Source organism: Medicago truncatula, chromosome 6, assembly GCF_003473485.1.
Source record: "Medicago truncatula cultivar Jemalong A17 chromosome 6, MtrunA17r5.0-ANR, whole genome shotgun sequence".
Lineage (NCBI taxonomy): Eukaryota > Viridiplantae > Streptophyta > Magnoliopsida > Fabales > Fabaceae > Medicago > Medicago truncatula.
Genome location: NC_053047.1, coordinates 9,220,791 through 9,248,509, shown reverse-complemented (window position 1 = coordinate 9,248,509; position 27,719 = coordinate 9,220,791). Strand labels below are relative to the sequence as shown.

Genomic DNA, 27,719 nt, shown 5'->3' with positions numbered 1-27,719 from the left:
CACGTTTCCTCTCTGTATTGCACCAACAAAACACTTTTTCCACACTCAAGCTCATTTCCTTCCCTTTCCCTCTCTAAACCGGTAACCCTCTCTTCTCTTCCAAATCGACCACTTCTCTCTCTCCCCCTCTTTCTTTCTCTTCGGCTCTCCTTCTTCTTCCTCCCTCGTCCTGCTTCTTTTCTTCCTTTGTTTACAAACTTTCCTCTTTTATCTGAAATCTCCTATCAGTTCATTTTTTTCTTTAATCCTTCAAGAGTCCCAATCGATTTGGGGTTAAATGGGTGAATTTGTGAGAGAGAAATTGAGCGATTATACCCTATTTGTGAATATGTTTATGATTTTTCATGGGTAGGAGTTTTTCCTTTGTCCACATTGTTTTGTTTTTATAACTGAGTTTGTAATTTTCTGGTTCTGTTATGTGATTTTGTTTTGATTATGTTGCAGAAAATTTAAGCCACAGGATTCAACTGAATTTGTGATTTTGTTTTGATTATGTTGCAGAAATTTGTAATTAAACATGTGAGTTGTTGAGAAGGAGAAGAGGAAGCTCAGAGGTTTCATTGTTGAGAAGAGATGCGTTCCTCTTATGCTCCTTTTGACGCAAGTTCTATTTTGTAGGGTCGTTTTTGTGATTTTTTTTGTTGTATAATTAATCATAAATAATTAATCAATTTGTAGAATCGTTTATGTGATCTTTTTGCAATGATTTGTTTTTTTGTGAATATTTTTTTGGGATGATTTAGGTGCAATTTTGTTTGGTTTGATAATCTTTATGATTTTTTTATGCGATGAATTGTATAATTTTTTTTGTAATCAACTGAGTGTATTTTTATGATGAATTGGGTGTGTTTTTTTTTTTGTTATGATTTGTGTGTGATGAATTTTTTGTGTAGATGACACTCTGCTGAAACTTTTGATTCAAAGACAAAGACTCGTGGTCCGTTCAGAACCATCAAGCACCAAGTTGAGCTTGCTCGTGGTGCTGGTATTGGGTGCTAACAACGGTCTTCATATTGCTGTTAGCTTGTGGAGCATCATAAGGAACAATTCCCAATCATTAGGTATTCTAATTTTTATCAGGTAGAGATTTGTTGTATTTTTTTGTGATGATTTATTAGATCTTAGTTGTTTCAATCATTGATTTATGTGGTTTTGGCAGATTTCAGCTTAAGGCATCACAAGTTCGAGTTTGAGGCCGATTTAAAGAGATAGATCTAATAAGGAGTATTTTTGGAATCACAGGTTTGAGATTACATTTTTATGGAGTATTATATGTAAAAAGTCAACCTGACACTTTTCTTTAATTCCATATATCATCATCTTGCTTCTCTCCCATTGGTTAGATCCATGTTATTATTTTGTTTGAGTATTATTTCAATCTCCCTACGGCACACCATTGTAGATTAGTGTTTGCTCCAGTTGGCCTGAATATAGATGCCTTTGATTTTAATTGAAAAATGTAACATTTCATGTCTTCATAAAATTCAGCATGCCACTCCATAAAATTCTTAATAACAATGTGATTTGGTCGCTGAAATATAGAAAAGGTATTTTCAGCATTATTTTCCTTTATTTGATATCTGCAATTTTCTTTGTTGGCACAAACTTTCTTATGGTTATAGAAGTATGGTTGATATCTATGAAGCACGGATACGGACACGGACAACGGACACGACACGGACACTGACACGCCGACACAACTAATAATTTGAAAAAATCACAAAATTCAGTGTAATTACAAGTGTTGGTGTCGGACACGACACGACACGTGTCCGACACCGAGACACACCTAATCCGAGGAGTGTCCGTGCTTCATAGGTTGATATTCTTTTCAACATGGCTTTGGACTTGGTGTTATTTATTTTTACCATGCATGTTGTTTCATGTAGGCTGCTTTCACTTTACTTTCCCCGGGATAAACATGAGGAGCAAGTTGCTTTGTCAAAACTTCCTGCAGATGTGGGGATGAAAATGGTGAGACCATCATAGATGAGCGTAAAATCAGAATAAAGCCTTTACCTATAAAGAGTGTTTCAAGATCACCTGATGCTGCAGTTGATATTCCTGTCAGCGATATTAGCCTCGTTCGAAAGTCAGTAATTTTTTTTTTAATTTTCATTTTTTTTATTTCTCAGCATGTTTCATTGTGAAAATATATACTAGGAGTCCAGAGAGTCAGGATGCATCATCAATCCAAGCATATATAAATTTTGGTTTACATGTCCAGATAATATATTTAACAGTTTCTATTACAAGTTTACAAGCCTTTGAGAATGCGTATGAGCATGCTAAGATTCATTTGCTTGCAATTTAGTTGTATGCGCTTGAGTGTTTTTGTTGTATTTGATTGAATAGAACATCACACGTTTTTCAATCTTACTTCTGGTAAAAAATTCTTGATCCATGTGTTATAGGAATTCATCAAATTTAGATTCATTTTTGGATCCTGCTTTCATGTCCTTGATTCCTGATCAAAGGCGTCTGGAACAGTGGGAGAAAACTGTTGCAGCCAGAGGCGAAGCTAAGTAACAACTATGGGGTAGCATTACCCCAAATTTTTGTTTTATTTGAAAAAATAAGTATAATTTACATTTTGCTACCCCATTAATATATATTTAGTACCTCAAATAAGTTTAAGTGTCATAGTTTGCTTGATAGATTTATTTCATCTATTTTTTTTTTTATAGTTTAGATCCTTTTAGCAACTATAAAGAGAGTTTTGTTAACAATGGAAATTGTCAATACAAGATTCAAACATAAAATAGAGAATAAATTTCTTCCAAATTACTTAGTTGCTTACAATAAAAGAAATAAAAATATTTTATTTACATTTGGTCCCCTCATAAAAAAGTTGCCAGGCTTTAATTATGCTAAATTAATTGGATATGGCGACATTGACGGGCCTCCGTTGTCTGCTGCCGAAGAATATTCTCTTCACTCTAGAAACCTATCAAAAGCAAACTCTTTAAATCTTTCTGAAATTGCAGAAATTAGAATTGTGAGTGTCCATTTATTTCATCATCTGTTTTGCACTACTCTGAATTCTAATAAATCGGTTATAACCATTTCTGTCTTCGTTCTTCTAAATAAAATTTTGTTCTATGTAAAACTTCACTTATTCTTTCTTTCCTTAGCCATATATCAATACTTACTAATTGATGGTTTTACTTCAAATGGAAAGTCATATCTTAATTTTATGTGTCACCAATAGTCAATTAGTTATATTGTAATTAAGAAAATTACAAGTTATAGTGTAAAGTTATAGTGTGTGTGGTTAAGGCTATAATTCTTAACATGATTATAAGCTAAAACATGATTTTTATGAGGAAAGTTTTAGTGTATTCCAACGAATGGCCGCTGCAGCACCCTTCTGCAACCTCTTCTTCCAATTAATGCTAAGTTAATCATATAGTATATATATATTTGTATATGTGTAGCTAGCTGCTCTTAATAAAAGGCTAGAAAGGTCTGATCGAGTTGGTAAGTTGTATTGGCTATCTTCCTGTTATCTAATCAGAGTTATTTTCTGCTAAACATTGTATCTGTCCATTGCTATTCGGTACTGAGTTTTTAAAGGCTTCCAAATATAGGGTGCATGTGTTCATGTTTGTACATTTTCATCTCAAATGTGAGATGTATAATAAAACCTCCCCTCCTCATTCCTCAAAATCCAATTTTAAATCAATTAAGAAATGAAGAGTAGTCCATATTCCTATCATTGAGGCAGTGTGATGTTAAAATATATTTAGGGGATCTTTGAGCAATGTCTTGAACGGTAAGATGGAGAATTCCATGATGAGTTACTTGATATTTTTAATAATATAGATTAGAGGTTGAGCGAATGTTATACTACTTTTTATTTCAAAGTTGTATCTGTATATATAAACAAAATGAATCAGGTGTGTTCTTTTTAATCTATTCCATAATAATATTGTGCTTTTATGCACCTTTAGTTCTCAACAATCAGTCACTTAATTATTTGGGCATCAATTAGCGTTAATCACAAGTGTAAATTTGATCATGAAACAGTTATGAAGTGGGGGCACCTTTAGTATGAAGTGGGGACGCCATTTGCTGAATGGCGGTGAGAATCGTCGCTACTTTGGATTTGAAAGCCAACCTTTGATCAGAGGGCAGATGAGGGTATGTGTACTGTTTATTTATTTTTTAAAATTCGAAGTCCATCCTTAATTGTGCACTCAACATGCATGTTTTAGGAGAGCTTTTTCCTTTGTCGCCAACTTGCCACATTGTTATTTCTCTATGTTTTGATGGAACGTTGGTGCAACTTATGAAACAGCTGTTTGGCTGTGTAGCAATTATATGTTAATTTATGATTTCTACATTCTATGTTATTTTGGTTTTTGATATATGATTTGGCTGGTTTTATTTCAGTATCAAATAGGCAACGGTCATATTGGAGTGACTATGAAAGCAAAACTTTATCACTTGCTAGAGCTAAGGAATGGTAATTGATTTGATCAATACTTATACTATGAATTTGTGCTCTTTTAGATTTCATGTTCTTCTATTTCTCCTTGACAGCCAATATTTTGTCATTCCTTTGTGGAGGGGAAGTGATTATTTGACAATGTTTGTTCAAGGTTTGATAAAAATTATCTTCTCATATCATTTTATTTGACCAAATTAAATAATTATTGATCTGTCTTTGTAAAGGAGAAAATTTCTCCTCTTCCAACCTTTTCTGACTCGCAATGTTCCAACACAACACAATATAGCTTAGTTGCGTAGTTCTAGCTAGCATATAACAAACTTATATTCTATCAGACACAAGAACTTGAACTTACAAATGATTTTGTAGGGGAATTATTTATGAAATTTTTGAATAAAGAGATTCAAGGAATGTCTTTATATAATACATTCCTTTATTTGGAAATGCACTTATAATATACATATTAGTTTTTTGTTTATTCATTAAATTTCCTTTAACAGAAAAGAGGTCACCGTGGGAGCGGCGTGAACTCTATCAGATCATGACTGATGGAAGACGAAAGATCTAAATTGCAAGTAAAAATGTTCAATAAAATCATTTTCAATTGGGAATATGTCAAGAATGAGCTCAATATAATCATATGCTTTTCTGTGCATTACAATGTATATAAGTTACCATTCATTGTTACCCCTAAAGACTTTGAATTATTCATCTGGCATGTTGCTTATTGATTGGCCTATAATCCGCTTATTTTCACAATCTTTTAAGACATTTTGCAGATTGCAGTAAAGTCTGGATATTTGAAGATTCTTATTAGAGGAATTTTAAATTCTGCTAGCCAGAAGATTACTGTATCTTCTGCAAAGACCTCAGCATTGCTGGCTTAAATTTACCACTGTCAAAAGATAAATAGACATGTTTCGATTCAGGAAACAACCTGATCACATTCATACATTAGGTCACATGTACTTGGTGCAATTTATTATGGCCAGCAAATTCCTCAAGGGTTCTTAGTTTGATAGGTTGTTGCAATTGTAGAAGTAAAACTGAGACTTGTGTGCGGCCTCATGGCATCGCCAAAATTGTAAACATGATCATTCATCAATATAGATGAAATTCTTTTGTTTTGAAATTACTCATAGACAATTTATGGTGTAGTTCTTTGAATCATGTTACACCATTACATGTTTCTTAGATTTTAATTAAGAAACATTATGTTACTATTATTCATACGGAACATTGCGATTCATCATAGTCAAAACAATTAGAACATGAAGAAAGATGTTTCTTTTAAAGAGGATCAATTGGTTAAATATATTAACTAATTATAGTCAAAATATTACGTTAAAATACACTCTTCGGTTGGGTTAGTTTGGTTGAGGGCTGCTGCTGGTCTGTAATTGCAGCACCTGTTTTTCTGCTACTAGGTGCTTTTTTTTCTGCTACTGGGTGTTTTGCTTTGGCTGCTGCGCTGCATCAGTAAGGCATGCAGCGTTTTTTGCTTATGCTGGGCTGGTGTTGCTTGTGTTGTTTGGGTGCTCGGTGGAGTCTTTGCAGGTCCGTGGATAGTGTGAGCTATGGTTTTGTATTTCGGTGGTAATTGTGCCTGATTACAGTCACATAATTCTCACAATACAAGTATGTAAACTGAGTTTTGTGTTTGTTACAAGTATAATACCCCTTTGTGGAGTTGGCTAATCAAATACTTTAGGTAATTTATGGAAGTATAATACCCCTTTGATTGTACTCTTTCTCATCAGTTTAGGCAGTCTGGATGGTTAATAATATTTGATTAAAGGTACAATCTCAATAGTTAGTATCAGTGTTAGGTAATTGGTTCAGCTTCTAACACAATTTAAGATAGGATAATAATGGAGAGCATTTGAGGGTAAAGCTTGGTTCTTCATCAACATATTTGATTTGATGGCATCTGAGGATAGTCCTGTTCTTTAAGTCACTTGCTTACCATAATTCAAAATTTTACTTTTTACAATCTCATAACTCAGCACTCTCTAAGATACACATGACTTTTCTCTTCCTCTGTGTACTTCCTGCATCCTCATCTCTCCTAATCCTCTCTTCCTCTGTGTACTTCCTGCATCTTCATCTCTCCTAATCCTCTCTTCCTTCTTTCTCTACATTTTTTCTACTTTTTTTTTCTTTCTTTTGCTGAATGTTGACGATGAGCTTAGTTCCACTGCAGGTAGTGATTAAGAGCACAAGCACAACAGCAGAGGTTGGACAAAGGTAGTTTTTCACAAGCAATTCTCATCAATGCATGCTGTTAGCATTAGCTATTTCCCCTTCTTTTCTTAATGTTGGAATGATAATATTTCCCCTTCATTCTTTTTTATTTTCCTTTGAGCCTAATTTATATAGTTTTATATACATTCATTTTACCATTGGAATTTCTGAATTTTGGTCTGATACTGACTGGATTTGTCTGACTTATGGTTTATATTCTTACTTTTTTATTATTCCAATTATACCCTTGAACAATTTTTTCTATAATAAAGATTATTGTTGGTGTCATTAAAAAAAAAGAATTTACATTATATTTTTTGTTATATTGTTCGTGTTAGTGAAATAGATAATCATGGTTAATTTCGTTTTTTTTTTTTGCACAAATCAAAATGAGATTTATACTTACAACAACAACGGTGAAGCACCATGGTCAAGGAATGTAAAGAACAACACGGATCAAAGTTTACAGAAACAAGGAGCCAAAAAAGAGGCACCAGCAGAAAAGACAAAATAAATAATTAGTGGACACCCATACAATAGCACATGTTTCCACCAATCATGATAACAGTAATTAAAGGACGCCTGTTTTGCTTTGAGCCACAAAAAAGAGAGTAACTTGACATTCTCAATAAGAATCAATGGAGTAGACGCCGTATTTTTGAAGATACGGCTATTACGTTCCTTCCAAATTATCCAAACGCACGCAAACCAAATAACCTTAAAGAATGAGTGTGTACCACGCGGCATCCCCGCCATGAAAGAAAACTGAATGAAATGATCTCGAAGCTGACAAGGAGGAACCACCGAGAGCCCTACCCAATTTCAGACATGAAGCCACAAGATATGACATTTTGAAATCCAGAAAGAGGTGAGTAACTGTTTCAGAAGCTTCACACCCGGTTGCACACGCCAAGTCGTTAGCATGAAGAATATTCCGCCGCAATAGATTATCTTTTGTAGGAACCCTGTTATGCAAGAGACACCACACAAACATAGAAACTTTCACAGAAATATGCCTATGCCAGACATCATCAACAAGACTCCTATCCACCTGTTCACCATAAGTTGTGATAAAGCGATAGGAACCCCGCACCGAATAACCATGCACATGATCTAAAAGCCATCTCCACGTATCAGTAACATCAACCTGCAAAACAATGTTATGTAATACATTGGAGCACTCCCTCACACTCTCCTCCTCCCAGGCTAACAAGCGACGTCTCCACTCCCACGCCCTTTCCTCCACCTCCCAACCTAATCTCTCCATCTCCTCCACCGTGCAATCCTTATTTATGGCTAAATCAAAGAATCTAGAAAACTGGAAACGCAAAGGCATTTCCCTGATCCAATGATCGAACCAAAATAAGGTTGTACGTAGGGGTGTACATGGGTTGGGTAAACCCAAAAAACCCGTCAAACCCACCCAAAAAAACCCAAAAAAGTGGGTTGGGTTGGGTGATTGGGTGGATATGGTTTTAAAAAATGAAAAACCCATAAAAAATAATGGGTTTTGGGTAAAACCGGACCCATACCCAATAAACCAACTTACCCAATAATTTTCAAATTTTAATTTCATTTTCATAGGGAGGAAGAAGAATAACAAATGTTTTGATCATAAATTTAGTTTAATTTCTAAAATTGACACAACACATCCTCTATATTGAAAATAAAAAAAATATTATAGTTACAAATTATGATGTTGCAATTTATAGTTACTTTGATGCTAAAATAATTTTACGTCATCCAACTTTAATTTATTTCAAGTATTCGATGATCAAATTTTTTATTTAATATTAAAATTTATTATTTTATGATGCTAAAATATAGTGAAAATATGTTACATAATTATTTTAAGAAAATAAAAAGTGGAAAATTTTTTATGAAAAAAATACAAGAACTCATCGTTTAGTCATTTCATATTAAAAAAAAAAATTTGGGTAACCCACTACCCAACCCAAACCAAACCGAAAATTAGTGGGTTTGCCCAAACCCACCCATTAATTTAACGGGTGGATATTTTACCAAACCCAAACCGGAGTACCAAATATGGTTCGGGTCTTGGGTTTGGCCAAACCCAACCCAAATCAACCCACTTACACCCCTAGTTGTACGGTCGTCTCCCACAATCCCACTCCCTCACCAATTTGAATCATCCGCTATGGTTTCCTTGGCATTTCTCTAATGATTTTATCTTACATTGATGCAATTGATGCTCTTCTCATATCACAATCATGAATTATGATAGTATGCGTATTTTATCTTTGTTGTTAGTTTGGATTTGGCCATAGCCCATAGATTCTGAGGAGTTTAATTTATTTTTGCTTATCCTTTTTGATACATTTGGTTGTTAAGAACCCATTTCATTTGAATTTTATCTATGTTTGAAGAAATCACTATTGTTGAATATAGATTGAAACCCTACTATTTATCGATTCACATACAAGAATACTATTTTTTTTATTCTATAAATATTTCTGGATGCTTTCCTACTTCAACATGGTATCACATTTATTCTATGATAGAATTTCTCATTATTGTATTTGAAAGATACAAGATTCTTTTTGAGCATTAGTGCCCATAGTTAAAATAAATAGAGTTTTTCCTTAATACAGGTTACCACAAATGGAATAGCCTCAAGGGTTGATGGATATGGTGTTGATCTCAAGAAAGTGGTAGAAAAAGTAGAACATGGTTTGTAACTGGCCTGGGTATACTACTCTGTCTGTTGCAACCAACGGCTTCTTGAATATTTGTTGCCTCTTGCAAAAATGTCATAATATATATAAATTTCAGTGAATGAGACTGATTTTCTCTTGCTTATCAGTTGAACTCCAAATTTAAGTTTTTGATTTGTTTTATTCGGGTTCAGTTCTTTTCGATAGTGACTTTACATAACTTGATGTTATCATGAACTATTATTCAAAGTTTGAAAGAATAATGTCATGATTTTTTTTGCCAATTGTGATAACAATGCTAACATCATTTTCCATTGGTAGTAAAATGTCCTCTTTCTAGGAGAGTTTGTTAAAAACTCATGTTTTGATCTGCATTCTAATTTTAAAATCAAACTATTGTGCAGTGTAACACCCCGTTACCCAAAAACAATTAAATAATAATTAAATATACATCAAAGTAATTCTCAAACAGGCATGTCACACTACATTTTCAAAATTTCTTAAATAGAATATAAAAATCTATTTAATAAACATCCTTCGAAATCATGATTAAAATTTGCAGCGGAATATTTGCATCAAAACAACAGCAACAACTGTTTAAACCTCCATAATTAAATATTGGCATAAAAAGCCTTAACAACATAAATTCAACGACCATAGGGCTACATCAGCAATAACCAAAATTTGATACATAGGAAAGAAGTTAAGCAATAAAATCTCATCCCCACGTATCAGAGCCCTAGACACTTTGAGCCACCACTTACTACTCAGGATCACCTGCAAGTTACCCATAGGAAGGGCAACATTTTCAAGCAGAAGGGGTGAGATTCACAACAATATATATAGATAAATAATTCTTCAATTTGAATCTAACACCCTATCATAATAATAATTCATCAACATATATGAACATCATCATCATCAACATCAACAACAAATGGTAAATGAAACAAACACCATCGACTCATGCAACACACAACCACTCCACTAAGACTCCTCTACAATACTCATGCATGTGGTACCATAATCAGGGCCGAAGCCCTCACCAATTATCGAATGGTTAAAGCATTCTTTTTCAGGACATGAATCCTCACCGCTTTGAACAACTAGTGTTCCACCATTTTGAACGACAAGGCGTTCCAGGGCAGAAGCCCTCCAGCTTTTATGCTTATGCAACTGACCCACTTGTGTATATCTACATACAACTCAACCAAATGCATATATATGTATATGACTCATCACTCCATAATGCAACATCATGTATAACTTAATTAAATAGAAGCATACATCCCAATCAATAACAAATCATTATAATCAATCCAATCATCCCAGAAGATACACCATTTATAATAGTCATGCTTAGATATCAATATCAATCAACATTCATCAAAACAGAACTAACAACTCGAATACTGGGCAACTCGCCTCGCGAACACATCTGCTCGCTATGGCAAACTCAGGAAATGGGTTAAATATTCTTAAACACCTTAATTGAACTCATAGTACTTCTAGTTTTGAGCTTTGGAATTATCCCATAAGTTTTGGATTCACTTAGAAATGGTTATGCTGAATTTTCATAAGATTTCACTAAGACCTCCTTGGAGTACTTTCATAATATCTCAAAAACCAAAAATTATTTTCATGTCAAACCAAAGCCATTGGAAAGCTAACAAAAGTATCTACAACTTTCATGTTCACACCAAAGGCCAATTCAAAACAGAAATGTGTGAAAAAGACCCAAGAACATAAAACAGGGTATGCATCAGACATAATGAAATTACAGATTTTCTGTCAAAATCGCCTCACGATCACTGGGACCGCCTCATGATTTCGACAGCATCAGACATATTGAAATTACAGATTTTCTGCGATTTTCTACCATGGGAGCCTCCTTGGCTCCGTTTCTTAACCCTAAACTCTCTAAAATCATCCATAATCATCACCATATGATTACCCTATCATTAAAACGTTAACCCATCACTAACATACCTGATTAACCACTCTTTTCACCATTCAATTCTATGGTTTCTACACTTTTTCATTCAAAAATCAATAATCAAAACCTAATCCCAAATTTCCCAATTTCTACTAGAAAATCAGAATTTCAATCTATACTATTGAAAGTAAACCTCACCCTTACCTTAGATTTGCAGAAAGAAATGCACAGCAAAAATCGGTTCCTTGGCTCTTCTCCCTTGTTCTTGGTTTTCTCTCCCAAAACTTGTTTCACGTAAAACGTTTCTCTGACTCTTTCTTTTCTTAACTCCCCAAATGTAACTTTCCTATATTTCATTAAACTCCCCTTAGGTCTATTAAATCCTAATTAACTCCCCAACCCCCAAAATAATTCAAATTCCCACTTATTATTATTATTTATAAAATAAACTATATAATAAAATAATACACACCACATAAATCACAAATATTATTTAAAATCACATAAAAGACTCTAAATAATTCCAAAATAAATAAAATAATGACTAGGGCGTTACAACTCTCCCCAACTTAGAGAATTTCGTCCTCGAAATCTTACCTCAAGCAAACAACTCTGGATACGACTCCCGCATCTTACTCTCCAGCTCCCAAGTCAAACTTTCACCGGTTACTCCACCCCAAACAACCTTCACCAGAGGTATATCCTTGCCTCTCAACTTCTTCACCTCACGGTCTTCATTCCTCAACGGTAAGGTCTCAACTGTAAGGTTGTCTCTAACCTGCACATCATCTATTGGAATAACATGCGAAGGATCCGCTACATACTTTCGAAGTTGCGACACATGGAACACATCATGCAAATTCGAAAGATGTGGTGGCAAACCCACTCTGTAAGCCACTGTTCCAACCCTCTCTGAAATCTGATACGGACCGATGAACTTTGGAGTCAACTTCCTCGACTTCAATGCACGTCCTACCCTTGTCATAGAAGTAACCCTCAGAAACACATGATCACCCTCCTGAAACTCAAGGGCCTTTCTCCGCTTGTCATGGTAACTCTTCTGTCGACTCTACGACGCCTTCATCTTTTCTCTGATCATCTTGACTTTCTCTGTAGTCTCATGAACCAAATCCGGTCCCCACACGACACTCTCTCCTGACTCAAACCAGCATAAATGAGTCCTGCACCTCCAACCATACAAAGCTTCGAACGGTGCCATACCAATACTCGAATGGTAACTGTTATTGTATGTGAACTCTATCAACGGTAGGTGACTATCCCAAGCTCCACCTTGCTCAAGAACACTGTTATCTCGATTTTGGGGTATCAAGTCATTAATTAGGCTTGAACCTTTCAATCTTTGATATTCTCTATTTTTTCTTGGGAAGGGTAAAATTGAGAAAACCCTTAGAAACTCTAAGTTCGGGGGTCGTTTTCGTTACGGGAAGGTGTTAAGCACCCGTAGCGACTATAGTATTCTATAGGAACCGCTTTCCTAGCTTTATGTCTACGCTTTACTTTTATGCTTATTTATATTGAAAAGAAAGTTTATTTATTTTAAGAATGGAGGGAGGAAATGTTTGAGATTTTGTTTTATTGGACTTGGAGAGGTTTTGACCTCTTGCCTACATACCCCTTTAAGGGATCAAAATTCCATGTAGTTCTCTTCCAAAAGTATTTTTTGGTGTGTTTCAATTGATTTTAGTTTTTGAAAATGGTTTTGAAGAAGAGAAAGAGGCCGTAAAGGCATGAGAGGAAAAGATAGTGAGTTGTTGGTTCAATTATTAACGAAAAAATGTCTAAGTAAAAATTAAGATTCATTTGAATTTGATTAAGAAAATAAAGGAAAATACAATGGAGTTTTGACTCCAAGGTTTATTAGGAAAGATTTGAGTGATGGAGTTAATTTGCTTTGAAAAATGAACATTTTCTAAGTATTATGCTTCCTAAACATACATCTAAGCGGTAAACATACAACGTGTGTGCGTGTCGGTGCTTGTGTCGGTGTACATCACTATAGAGAGTCCATTGTCCTTTACACTTTGCCCTAGTTTACATGCTATGGTCTTGCAAGAAATTAAAAGGAAATTAAACTACCTAGAATTATTACATGTCCATTTGACATAGAAATTGAAAAGGTAAAGTGGCTTAACTATGAGAGATGGAGATGAAATGGTAAAATGCTCAAGAAATGGATGAAAAATGAAATAAAATGGTTAGTAGTATAAGGCATAAAATGGTAAGAAGAAAAGTAAGCGATTGAACATGAGATAAAACGGCAAAATGACGACAATAACCAAAATATGAAAGGAAACACATTACTTGAAACACAAGAAACTAACAAAACATATTAAAAACAGCAACACAAGCATATGATCAGTACCATATTCATCACAAGATTGCATAATAATCACTCATACCATGGATCAAGATATTATGAACAAAAAGTGGCAAGAAACTGCACAAAATTCCACTAGGAAAGAAGAAAAATAACCAAGAAAATACACATATATTTTTATCAATTTTATAACATGTAAAACATCACAAAAAAGTAAAAAAAAATGTATCAAGGAACACATAGAAATTTTTAGGAATTTTATGAGAAAAATTGAACAAGCAGAGGTTCAAACAGCAAGAAAGCATGGTATGAATAGCAAGAAAATAGCAAAAACGAAGAAAACCAAAAGGAAAAAAGCCCAAGCCCAAGCCTAAGAGGTCCAGACGCACAGGAACCACAGGATTGATCCAAGGGATCAAACCCTAGATCAAACGGCCAGGAATGAAGGGAATTGGACCGGTCCGGTTCACTAGCCTATAAAAGGAGGGGAGCGCCGGTTTTTTCATTTGCTAAACTTCTTTCTCTCTCTAACTCTCTCGTTCTCTCACTAACTTCTCACCTTCTCTCTTCTCTTCGCCGATTTCTGGAAGGAGACGGCCGGAGAAGATGAAGATTCATCGGAATCTTCATCGACTCCGCCGTGAATTCCAGATTCCGGCGAGCCCTAACCTCACTAGAAAATCTTGAATCCTACATCAATCTATTCGTTTCTTCACCCTAAACATAAATCCAAAGCCAGAAATCACATGCAAGGCTTGAATCTTTGTAGATCTACATTTTTGTTACGGTTTTGAATTTTTTTTTTTTAGGTTTTCAAATTCTTTGAAAGAAACAGTTTGAAACCTTGAGGATCTACATAGATTCGTCCTTACTGATGCTTTTTAAGAAAGAACGGTGGAGTTATGAGTTTACCTGTGATTTAATTGGAGATTTCGAACAAGAAATTTTTAGAAATCTTCGATTTGATTCTGTTTGTTGATTTTTAACTTGAAACCGAAAATAAATCGGTGTTTCTTGCTGGTTTGATTCCTTCTTCTTCTTCACCGGTTCATATTCTTCATCTTTTTTCTTTCTTCTTCTTCTTCAAAAAAAACTCTGTGATCGTGCTTGAGTTTGTCACCACTTGGTGATGAATTCGCACTTGAATTGCAGAGGAAAACGATTCGATGATGAAGATTCACTATGAATCACTGAGAATCAATGAAAATTTGATGAATTTGTTCATGAATCTAGTTCTGGAGAATTAGGGTTCTTGCTTGTTCTTGATGGTTTCTGATTTTTGATCTAACTGAATGGAGAGAGAAACTGAAATTCTGTTTGTGATGTGGTGTGAATTGTATGGGTCTCTGACACTGTGCACTATTTATAAGCTGCCAAGTGTGCCTTTGGACCAGTGAAATGGTGACACCTGGACTTGTATGGCTCGGCCTTGGACTTGTTGTGACCTAGGGACCTCTCTGCAAAAAAGTAAAATTGAGGACTAAACTGCAATTAATAATAATGGACTAAAATGCAATTTTAAAAAGTTTTGGACTAAAGTGCAATTCTGGAAACTTGTTTGAGGGACCAGAATGCAATTAAAAATAAAATTGAATTAAAATTGGTAAGTTGGAAAAAAAGTAAAGTGAAACCTAAAATAAAATCAACAAAAGGACTAAAATGAACCAATTACAAAAATGAGGTATTTTAAAATACCTCTATGTCGAAATTTTGATGGGAAAAGACCAAAATGCCCCTAGGGATTAAACTGACTCAAACTGACTCAGATGCAATTTTTGAAATGATTTTTAACAAAGACTCAACAATGATTTGTAAAACAAGTTGAAAAGACTCAGAGACAAACACAGGGTCTAAAATGGGTTCCACTGCAGGAAATGACCAAAATACCCTCCTTGTATGATTTTTGCAAATATTTGAATTAAAATGCAAGAAAACAAAGCAATGATTCAGAGAGATCTTTTTTAATGACTTGTAACACAAGAAAGGACACTTTGGATGATCTTATGCAAGAAAATCACAGACAAAACCACAATTGGAAATACTTTGAGACAGAGACAGCAAAATATGCAGATGAAAATAAAGTGAAGATTCAAAGTAATACAATAGTAAATTGACAATTATCAGTGGTAGAAAATAAATTTGAATGAGTATTTTTAGGTCCAAAATCAGGGTATAACAAACACACACTATAAGTAAATCCTCCAAAGATTGTATCATCCTCTCCGACTGACCATCTGTCTGAGGATGATAAGCCGAACTCAACCTCAACTTCGAACCCAATGCATCTTGCAAGCTCTTCCAGAATCTAGAAGTGAACCTCGGATCTCTATCCGACACAATACTCGACGGTACGCCATGTAGCTTCACAATATCATGAATATAGATCTCCGCCAACTGAGCTACCGGATAATTGATATCAATCAGAATAAAGTGCGCCGACTTCGTCAACCTGTCGACCACAACCCAAATGGCATCATGCCCTCTCTGAGTGTTCGGTAAACTCGTCACAAAATCCATATAAATGTCGTCCCACTTCCACTCCGGCACATCCAACGGTGTCAACAACCCTGCAGGCTTCTGATGCTCAACCTTAGACTTCTGACAAGTCAAACACGCATACACAAAATGAGCGACGTCACGCTTCAAACCGGACCACCAAAACAGCTTCTTCAAATCATGGTACATTTTTGTAGCTCCCGGGTGAATACTCAAGCTACTTTTGTGACTTTATTCTAAAATCAACTTTTTCAATTCTTCATTGTCAGGAATACAAATTCTACCTCTGAATCTCAATACACCCTGATCATCAACCTTGAAGTCACTATCCTCTGTTTCATTACCCGCAACCATTAAATCAACAAACTTTACATCCACTTGCTGCGGTTCTCGGATACTATTCAGGAAATCACTATTAATTTTCAGCATCCCCAACTGAACACTCTGAGGTGTCAATTCACAGACAAGGCTCAAGTCTCTAAACTGTTCTAGCAAATCGAATTCTTTCACCATTAAAGCAGACATATGCAGCGTTTTCCTACTCAAGGCATCTGCAACCACATTGGCTTTACCAGGATGGTAATTCAAGCCAAAATCATAATCCTTCAACAGCTCTAACCATCTCCTCTGCCTCATGTTCAAATCCTTCAACTTAATCTGATGGTAACCTGACCTCAAGTCAATCTTGCTGAAAACTTTCGCACCCACTAACTGATCCATTAAGTCATCAATCCTCGGAAGTGGATACTTGTTCTTTATTGTACCTTTGTTCAACTGACGATAGTCAATACACAACCTCATACTACCATTCTTCTTCTTTACCAACAATACCGGCGCTCCCCAAGGCGAGACACTTGGTCTTACAAACTTCTTATCAAGTAAGTCCTCCAACTGTTTCTTCAACTCAGCAAGTTCGGATGCCGACATACGATATGGTGCCATCGACACCGGCTTCGTTCCTGGGACAAGGTCAATTGAAAATTCAACCTCTTTCTCCGGTGGCACATCTGGAATCTCATCGGGAAACTTCAGGAAACTCATTCACCACTGGTAACCTGTCAATTACAGCTTGATTTTCTAACGACAAATATGCCATTAAAGAAAACATAAGAATTCCATCACGCTCCAACTGCTTCAACTGTTTAGTAGTTAAGAACTCTGCTCCACTCTCTTCTTTCGCAGAAGAAAATTGCACCGTCTTGCTAAAGCAATTGATATGGACATGGTTATACTCCAACCAGTTCATACCAAGGACACAACAAACAACAACTCAGAACAATCAACAAAGACAACATTAGAGTTGACACTCTATCGTAGGTGGCTCAACACGACTCTACTACTTGGCCGGACGGACCAACCTGCTCTGATACCAATTGTAACACCCCGTTACCCAAAAGCAATTAAATAATAATTAAACATACATCAGAGTAATTCCCAAACGGGCATGTCACACTACATTTTCAAAATTTCTTAAATAGAATATAAAAATCTATTTAATAAACATCCTATGAAATCATGATTAAAATTTGCAGCGGAATATTTGCATCAAAACAACAGCAACAACTGTTTAAACCTCCATAATTAAATCTTGGCATAAAAAGCCTTAACAACATAAATTCAACAACCATATGGCTACATCAGCAATAACCAAAATTTGATACATAGGAAAGAAGTTAAGCAATAAAATCCCATCCCCACGTATCAGAGCCCTAGACACTTTGAGCCACCACCTACTACTCAGGATCACCTGCAAGTTACCCATAGGAAGGGCAACATTTTCAAGCAGAAGGGGTGAGATTCACAACAATAAATATAGATAAATAATTCTTCAATTTGAATCTAACACCCTATCATAATAATAATTCATCAACATATATGAACATCATCATCATCAACATCAACAACAAATGGTAAATGAAACAAACACCATCGACTCATGCAACACACAACCACTCCACTAAGACTCCTCTACAATACTCATGCATGTGGTACCATAATCAGGACCGAAGCCCTCACCACTTATCGAATGGTTAAAGCATTCTTTTTCAGGACATGAGTCCTCACCGCTAAACACCGCTTTGAACGACTAGTGTTCCACCACTTTGAACAACAAGGCGTTCCAGGGCAGAAGCCCTCCAGCTTTTATGCTTATGCAACTGACCCACTTGTGTATATTCACATACAACTCAACCAAATGCATATATATGTATATGACTCATCACTCCATAATGCAACATCATGTATAACTTAATTAAATAGAAGCATACATCCCAATCAATAACAAATCATTATAATCAATCCACTCATCCCATAAGATACACCATTTATAATAGTCATGCTTAGACATCAATATCAATCAACATTCATCAAAACAGAACTAACAACTCGAATACTGGGCAACTCGCCTCGCGAGCACATCTGCTCGCTATGGCAAACTCAGGAAATGGGTTAAATATTCTTAAACACCTTAATTGAACTCATAGTACTTTTAGTTTTGAGCTTTGGAATTATCCCATAAGTTTTGGATTCACTTAGAAATGGTTATGCTGAATTTTCATAAGATTTCACTAAGACCTCCTTGGAGTATTTTCATAATATCTCAAAAACCAAAATTATTTTCATGTCAATCCACAGCCATTGGAAAGCTAACAAAATTATCTACAACTTTCATGTTCACACCAAAGGCCAATTCAAAACAGAAACGTGTGAAAAAGACGCAAGAACATGAAATAGGGTATGCATCAGACATAATGAAATTACAGATTTTCTGTCAAAATTGCCTCACGATCACTGGGATCGCCTCATGATTTCGACAGCATCAGACATATTGAAATTATAGATTTTCTGCGATTTTCTACCATGGGAGCCTCCTTGGCTCCGTTTGTTAACCCTAAACTCTCCAAAATCATTGATAATCATCACCATATGATTACCCTATCATTAAAACGTTAACCCATCACTAACATACCTGATTAACCACTCTTTTCACCATTCAATTATATGGTTTCTACACTTTTTCATTCAAAAATCAATAATCAAAACCTAATCCCAAATTTCCCAATTTCTACCAGAAACATGTTAAATCAAAATCAGAATTTCAATCTATACTATTGAAAGTAAACCTCACCCTTACCTTAGATTTGCAGAAAGAAATGCACAACAAAAATCGGTTCCTTGGCTCTTCTCCCTTGTTCTTGGTTTTCTCTCCCAAAAGGAAGAATGAGGAGTGAGAGAGCGACTGCGAGAGAGAGGAGCGGCAGCTATGGGGGAGACCTCAGGCAATCGCGTCGGCACCACTCGCCGGCCTATGGGAGGGAAGGAACGCCTGCCAGGGTGGCACAAAATGGTGGGGATTTAGGGGATTGGACTACGGTGAGTTACAGACGTCGTAAAGCGATCCGACCGGGTGATCGAGGACATGACAGGCTACGGAATTCTTCGCGGCTAGGAGGCTTCAGGGAGGATAGCAGCTACAGAGAGGATAGGTTTCGATCTTCAAGAAGACAATACATGGATCATTCACGGGAATCAAGCTACCATGGAAATTTAGGGTTTTCTTTTAACCCCAACAGACAATACCCTCACGCACGCTTTCATGTATCATCATCACGTTACAAGCACTACTCTCGGCCAACACATTATAAGCGTTGCTATTCCAGAACTGAAAGAGGAAGATCTTGCTTCAGACGTCCTCCTCCTTCCAGTCATGTTTCTGCTTCACATTCATCCACACCTCAAGGTAATGCATTTGTTTCTAGGGCTTCCTTCTACGTTACAAATTTACCGGAACATGTGCATTATGTTGAGTTGCGTAAGTCATTTGAGGTCTGTGGAATTTTATCAGACGTTTATGTTTCTAAAACTAGAAATGCACGCGGCCAAGTTTACGGTTTTGTGCGTTTTATTAATGTAAAAGACACTGCTAAGCTTTAGAAAGCTTTGAATAATACCTTTTTTGGTCCGAATAGAGTGTGGGCAAATGTTGCGCGTTTTGATAGGTTTGGAGAAGTTAAAAAAGAATTGTTACAGAAGCAGGAGGAAGGTAGGAAGTCGATTCAAGAGGGAGGAAAAAATAAGTCGAAAATTAATATTGATGGGAAAAACATTACTGTGAGAGGAAAAAAAAATAATGAGGGAGAAAACTTTGATGAGGGAGGGATGAATGTAGTGGAGAATTGCGAGCTGCCCTTGGCTAGAAAACAAATTTTAGATGAGGTTAAGCTGATTGCAGTAGGTAGTGACGAGGAACGAGAAAAACAAAGGCTGAATGTTGTTGGTGGTGGTGAAGTATCTTATGCTGAAATACTTAAAGGTAAAAAGATCAGTCATGATGGGGGGCCAGATAAAGGGCAATCTGTTGTGAATGTTTTGTGCAATTTTACTTCTGATAATGATGATGTTGTTTGGGCAAGTAAAGGTGCGTTGGCAAGAGTGTTGAATGGAGAATTTATACCTTCTGTGCAACAAAAAATTATTGATGTCGGGTTTGATAATGTCCGGGTGCTGCCTAGAGGGGGCAATAACGTGGTTTTATTTTGTCCAGGAAAAGACGACATGATGTCAGTTTATCATGAGGCAACGAATTTTTTCAATTGCTTCTTTACTAAGATACGTGCTTGGTCTCTTTCGGAAGATTTTGTGTATGAAAGAGGGGTTTGGCTTCGGATTTATGGGGTTCCTCTTCATGTCTGGAACATTAAATTCTTTGAGTTTCTTATTTTTTCTCTTGGGAGATTTATTAAAGTTGATTCTTTCACTACTAACTTGGAGTGCCTTGATTTTGCTCGTATTCTCATTAGTACGGAACTTCTAGATACTATTAATGTTGTGGAGAATATTTTGATTGATGACAAGCATTTTAAAATCAAAATTGTGGAGGAAACTGAATCTGATTTTCGTCGTGATGTATCTTTTGATGATAAAGCTTTAGATTATATCTCTGAGTTCTCCGAACAGCTTGGTGATTTTGATAATACCGAGCCCATTGTTGATTCCCTTGTACACGACCTCAAGGAGGTTTGGGAGAATTCGGCATCTAAAAATCCAGCAGAAAATGTAGCAGGTTATAACATAGATGAGCAAGACAGAAACAACCATGTATCTGCATCTTTTGAATTACAGCAACAACCTGTTTGTTCCCCCACATGTCCATTATTAAAGGAAGCCACTCAAGACCAATCAGCTCCACCTCTTGGCTATTCAAGTAAGGTGAAAACCACCAAAGCAGCCTCTTACTCTACTTCTCGTAAACATACATCATTCTCAGGTCCGTGGAGTTTTGAATGGATTAAGGATCATCATTTGAGTGATGTTGGTGTTATTTTCTCGCATAAAGGAAAGAAAAAGGTGAATGTTAAAAAGAAGCAACAAAAGGGTTCCTCTAAAGCTAATTCTCTTATTCTTAATCCTTCTCTTGTTAGTATGAGACGTGTTGCTCGTATGCCACTCAAAGATCGTCAAGCTTTGATTCGAATGCTTAAGAAGCATAAAAAGAACAAATCAACACCCTCTTGCAATGTTGGCAGCACATGTGCCGAGTCTTTGGATGCAAAAACATCTTCAACAAATTCTGGCGGTGATTGGAGAAATTGGGTTACTCTAAAAGATAAATCTAATGAGGGCAGCAAAGACATTGTGGACATCGGTAAAGCTATTAACTTACAATTCAAAGGTGATTGCTCTAATATGCTCCAAGTTCTTTCTCGGCCAAGCAATTCGGTGAAAAAGGTAATGAAAGGTAGTGGGGGCGTGGAAGGTAGTAACTCAAATTTTGTTTGTAATTCAGTCAATTGTTAGATTGTGCTTTGTGTTTGTGTTGGGTGTTCTCGGTCAAAATGAAATTTATTTCTTATAACATTAGAGGTCTTGGGGGCTTGGAGAAAAAAACGAAATTCAGAAACTTGTGAAATTTCATCGTCCGTGGATTTTATGTATTCAAGAAACTAAGTTGGAACATATTGATGATTTTCTTTGTGTTACTCTTTGGGGAAGTCAAACCTTTGGATACTCTTACAGACCCTCTGTGGGGGCTTCCGGTGGTATTCTAACTCTTTGGGACATAGTTGAGGTTGATGTTTGGTTAACTAGGAGTATGGCTCATGTTATTATTATTCAAGGTGTTATGGTAAAGAATGGGGGCGAGTTTTCCCTTGCAAATGTTTATGCTCCGTGTGATCCCCTCGGTAGGCAGGATGTTTGGACTCGCCTTGGTTCCATTCTTAGTAACTTCAGTGACTTCTGTTGGTGTGTGTGTGGTGATTTTAATGCCATTCGGTCTCCAGCTGAGCGTAAGAGCAGAGTGGTTGGCACCGGTGTTGAAGATTATTCTCATTTCAACCAGTTCATTGATAACAACGTTCTTTTTGATCTTCCTCTTTGTGATCAGAACTATACTTGGTATAGAGGGGATGGTGTCTCTATGAGTCGTCTTGATAGATTCCTCCTATTTGAAGATTGGTGTGTTCGTTGGCCTCATTTTATCCAACGAGCATTAATTTGCGGCCTTTCTGATCATTGTCCCATTTTGCTAACTATGGATGAAGTTAATTGGGGTCCTCGTCCTAGGCGTATGTTGAAGTGTTGGGCAGATTTACCAGGTTACACTCAATTTGTTCGGGAGAAATTACAGTCTCATCATATTGAGGGGTGGGGTGGTTATGTTCTGCAGGAAAAATTAAAGCTGATTAAGGGGAGTCTGAATACCTGGCATCAAAATCACACTCAAAACCTTCACGGCCGTATTAGCCATATTCAGGACCGCATTTCTTCTCTTGATGCTGAAGGTGAGGAATTCGATCTTTTAATTGAAGAGGTAGAGGAGTTACACTCTCTTTCATCAGATTTACATTCCTTATCTCGCATTAACACCAGCATGCAATGGCAAAAATCTAGATTACTTTGGTTGAAGGAAGGAGATGCTAACTCTAAATTTTTTCACTGCATTATGTCCTCGCGTCGACGAGCAAATTCTATTATTTCCCTAACTGTTGATGGGGTCACTGTCGAGAGTGTGGATGGAATTCGGGGAGCGGTTTTTAATCACTTCTCATCACATTTTCGATCAGTTGGTGTTGAAAGACCCAGTGTTGAGAATCTCAATTTCAAGATGCTTAATGTTGGCCAATGTGGAGATTTAACCAAACCTTTCAGTGTTGAGGAAGTGAAGCAAGCTGTGTGGGATTGTGACAGTTTTAAGAGCCCCGGACCTGATGGTATTAACTTGGGCTTTATCAAGGATTTTTGGTCGGAACTTCAAGATGACTTTATGCGCTTCATCTCTGATTTTCACAGGAACGGAAAATTATCAAGAGGTATCAACAATACTTTCATTGCCTTAATTCCTAAGGTTGAGAGCCCTCAATGCTTAAATGATTTCAGACCCATCTATATGGTCGGAAGTTTATACAAAGTTCTCTCTAAAGTTCTCTCCAATAGATTGCGTCGGGTTATGCCTAGTATAATTTTAGAAACACAATCTGCTTTTATTCATGGTCGACAAATTCTTGACGGAATCTTGATTGCTAATGAGTTGGTGGAAGATGCTAAGCGCCTGAAAAAAGACTTACTTCTTTTTAAAGTTGATTTTGAGAAGGCATTTGATTCAATTGATTGGTCCTATTTGGAAGCAGTTATGAAAAAAATGAATTTTCCTACCTTATGGCGTAAGTGGATTAAAGAATGCATTAGCACGGCTTCGGTTTCGGTTCTAGTTAATGGTTGTCCAACGGATAATTTCAAATTTGAACGTGGATTGAGGCAAGGTGATCCCCTATCACCTTTTTTATTTTTAATAGCAACTGAAGGCTTGAATATTATGATGAATGCTTTAGTGGAGGCTGGCCTTTATTCTGGTTATAACGTGGGTGCCAATAGTCTTGCCCAAATCACTCATTTACAATTTGCTGATGATACCTTGTTAATTGGAGATCGTAGTTGGGCAAACATTAGAGCTTTGAAAGCTTTGCTCCTTCTTTTTGAGGCGACGTCTGGCCTAAAGGTGAATTTTCATAAAAGCATGCTAATTGGTGTTAACATTCCTGACTCTTGGTTGGCCGAGGCGGCTTCCCTTCTTCATTGCAAGTTGGGTCGTTTACCTATCCTTTATTTGGGGTTGCCTATTGGTGGTGATCCTCGCAAGTTAAAATTTTGGCAACCTTTGCTTGACCGCATTAAGTCAAGATTATCGGGTTGGAAGAGTAAAAATCTTTCTCTGGGTGGTCGCTTAGTCCTTCTGAAGTCTGTCTTGTCCTCTCTTCCGGTCTATTTTCTTTCTTTCTTCAAGGCTCCCGCAGGTATCATTTCCTCTATTGAATCTATTTTTAATTTTTTTTTTTTTTTGGGGGGGCGGGGGGGCAGGGGGGGGGGGGGGGGGGTGGGGGGTGAGGAGATTAGGAAAATATCATGGATTAACTGGGACACCTTTTGTTCCAAAAAGGAGAATGGGGGTGCGGAGGATTAGGGAATTTAATCTAGCGCTACTTGGAAAATGGTGTTGGAGGATGAGGGTTGAAAAGAGTAGTTTGTGGTATAAAGTCTTAGCAGCTAGGTATGGGGAGGTGGGAGGTATTATTGCTGAGGAGGGAAGGTTTAATTCTGTCTGGTGGAACAACTTGATTCTTATTAAGAATGCGCCTGGTGTAGGAGGTGCCCATTGGTTCGATGATAATATTGGGCGGGAAGTAGGTGATGGTTCCCAAACTTTATTTTGGTGGGATCCTTGGATTGATGGCATGGTTTTGAAGAATAGTTTTACTCGTGTTTTTGATCTTGCTACTAACAAATTGGCAACGGTGGCTGAAATGTATTCACTTGGGTGGGGGGAGGATGGTGAGGCTTGGAAGTGGAGGCGCCGATTATTAGCTTGGGAGGAGGAGAAGGTGCGGGAGTGTTGTAATTTTTTAACTAATATTATTTTGCAGCCTCATATTTCTGACAGGTGGATTTGGCACTTACACGTGACAAACAAATATAATGTCACAAGTGCCTATAATCATTTGATGTCAACAATCAACAATAATATTGTCGCTACTCATCATGCAACCGAATTTTGGAACAAAGAGGTGCCCCTCAAAGTCAGCCTCTTTGCTTGGCGTCTGTTTCGGAACCGATTACCAACAACAGATAATTTAATTAAAAGACAGGTACTTCAACCAAATGCTCAGCTTTGCACAGGTGGTTGTGGCATGATTGAGGACGCAGAACACCTTTTTCTCTCTTGTGAATTTTTTGGGAAAATTTGGTACGACATCTCTAACTGGCTTAGTTTCCACATGGTGTATCCAGAACATGTGTCAGACCATTTACATTAATTTGGCACCATTGGGGGGTACTCCAAAAGTATTCGTTCAGCTTTTAACCTCATATGGCTTTCTTGTGTTTGGGTGATCTGGATCGAAAGAAACGCTCGGGTCTTTAACCAAAAGAAGGCCACTCTTGATCAATTACTCGACAAAATTAAACTTCAATCTTTCTGGTGGTTGAAAGCGAATCGTCCTAGCTTTGTTTTCTCTTATCATTTTTGGTGGTTGAACCCATTACCTTGTTTGGGCATCCATTTGTAATAGAAGTCAAGGCCTCTTTTGTTTTGGATCCTGTGTTTATTCTGATGTAACTTGATACTCTTTCAGCTGGGTTTTGGCACTTCTTATGCTGATTTTCCATGCTTTTGATTATATATTCCATTTTATCTTCTTCAAAAAAAATAATTCAAATTCCCACTTATTATTATTATTTAAAAAATAAACTATATAATAAAATAAGACTTAAATATGTAAATCGTCTCTGTAATTTGGCGTGTTTTTGGTTTTCGTCCCTGTATCTTTTTTTGTTCTAAAACAACCCCTGCAAGTTAATAACCTTTTGCTTTTCGTCCCTCCCGTCAAACTTTGTTACAAAAACGTCTTGCTGGCTAACGGTGAGTGACGTGGCAGATGCTGACTTGGCCAAACACGTTTATGTGGACTGACAGATGATCCCTGACTATATTACAGGGACCAAAACCAAAAACGAAAAAGTACAGAGGGACAAAATTAAAAACACCTAAATAACAAAATATGAAATTTAGGTTGCCTTCCAAAAGATCCTTGACTATATTACAAGGACCAAAACCAAAAACGAAAAGTTACAGAAGGACGAAATTAAAAATCACGAAGTTAAAAATTTGAAATTAAAAATCCTTGTTGTTTCCATCTTCTTCCTCTTCTTTTGTGCTTCTGAAATCACATGTCTGGCAACAATGTCTTCATCATCCATTATATTTTTTTTTCTTCAATTGAATTTCACAGCTTCTTCATCCTATGGAACGAAATTAAAAATCACGAAGTTAAAAATCTCTATCATCTTCTTCATATTCTCTATGTTGTATGGATTCCATTCCAACTTGTATTGATTTTGTTACGATAATATGAAACAAAGATGGATGTACCAATTCATATACCCACAAGGGATTTTAATTTCAAATTTTGTAACTTCATGATTTTTAATTTCGTCCTTCTGTAACTTTTCGTTTTTGGTTTTGGTCCCTGTAATATAGTCAGGGATCTTCTGGAAGGCCACCTAAATTTCATATTTAGGTGATTTTAATTTCGTCCCTCTGTACCTTTTCGTTTTTGGTTTTGGTCCCTGTAATATAGTCAGGGATCATCCGTCAGTCCACATAAGCGTGTTTGGCCAAGTTAGCACCTGCCACATCACTCACCGTTAGCCAGCAAGGCGTTTTTGTAACAGAGTTTGACGGGAGGGACGAAAAGCAAAAAGTTATTAACTTACGGGGGTTGTTTTAGAACAAAAAAAGATATAGGGACGAAAACCAAAAACACGCCAAATTACAGGGACGATTTACATATTTAAGCCATAAAATAATACACACCACATAAATCACAAATATTATTTAAAATCACATAAAAGACTCTAAATAATTCCAAAATAAATAAAATAACGACTAGGGCGTTACATGCAGCCTCAACAGTGAAAGTTGAACTGCAGCAGACTTCCTCTGAGATATTGGAAAAAAAAAATTTGGTTTTGAAGCTTTACCTGTTATGTTACCATTGAATTCAAACGTATTTTTAGTAATGGTATTGAAAATCTGTTTACTGTTAAATCAGGCTAAGTAACAAATATTTGTTTCTGCTTACAGTGAAACTGGCAGACAATATTAATTGGACTGTCATTCTTGGCCTTCCTTTCTCTAACCAAGTATATTGTAAGAATGCCAAAAATTACCCCTTCCCTCTTCATTTCCATTTAATATTTATATTTATTGAACCTTTTATATTGCAATAAAACAGGCTAAGAAGAATAAGAAACTCTTCTGGGTGGCTGCAATTTCTGTTTACATTACAAGGGCAGACAAGGACGGAGTAGCAATTGTAAGTAGCATATAATTATATCTTCAATAAATTCAAACAAAATGAAGCACTTTTTGAAGATTAAAAAACGTATGCTATTTCAGGTGAGACATATTAAGAAGGATGTGAATCCATTATCTGTTAATCAATTAATTTTCAGTGGAAAACATCTTAGTGCTGGTATTCGGATTGGTTTGATTTCTGGTATGGTAGCACTCACGGTAAGCAG

General features: G+C 36.5%; 1 long non-coding RNA gene across 1 annotated transcript; it reads left to right on the top strand.

Moving 5' to 3' along the window:
- LOC25495781 (uncharacterized) lies at positions 1–27,719 on the top strand. The gene is made up of 11 exons (XR_003012849.2): positions 1–348; positions 502–614; positions 894–1,061; positions 1,160–1,242; positions 1,890–2,092; positions 4,030–4,143; positions 4,396–4,468; positions 4,954–6,700; positions 9,310–9,405; positions 27,431–27,511; positions 27,595–27,719. It is a non-coding gene; the product is annotated as an uncharacterized lncRNA (long non-coding RNA).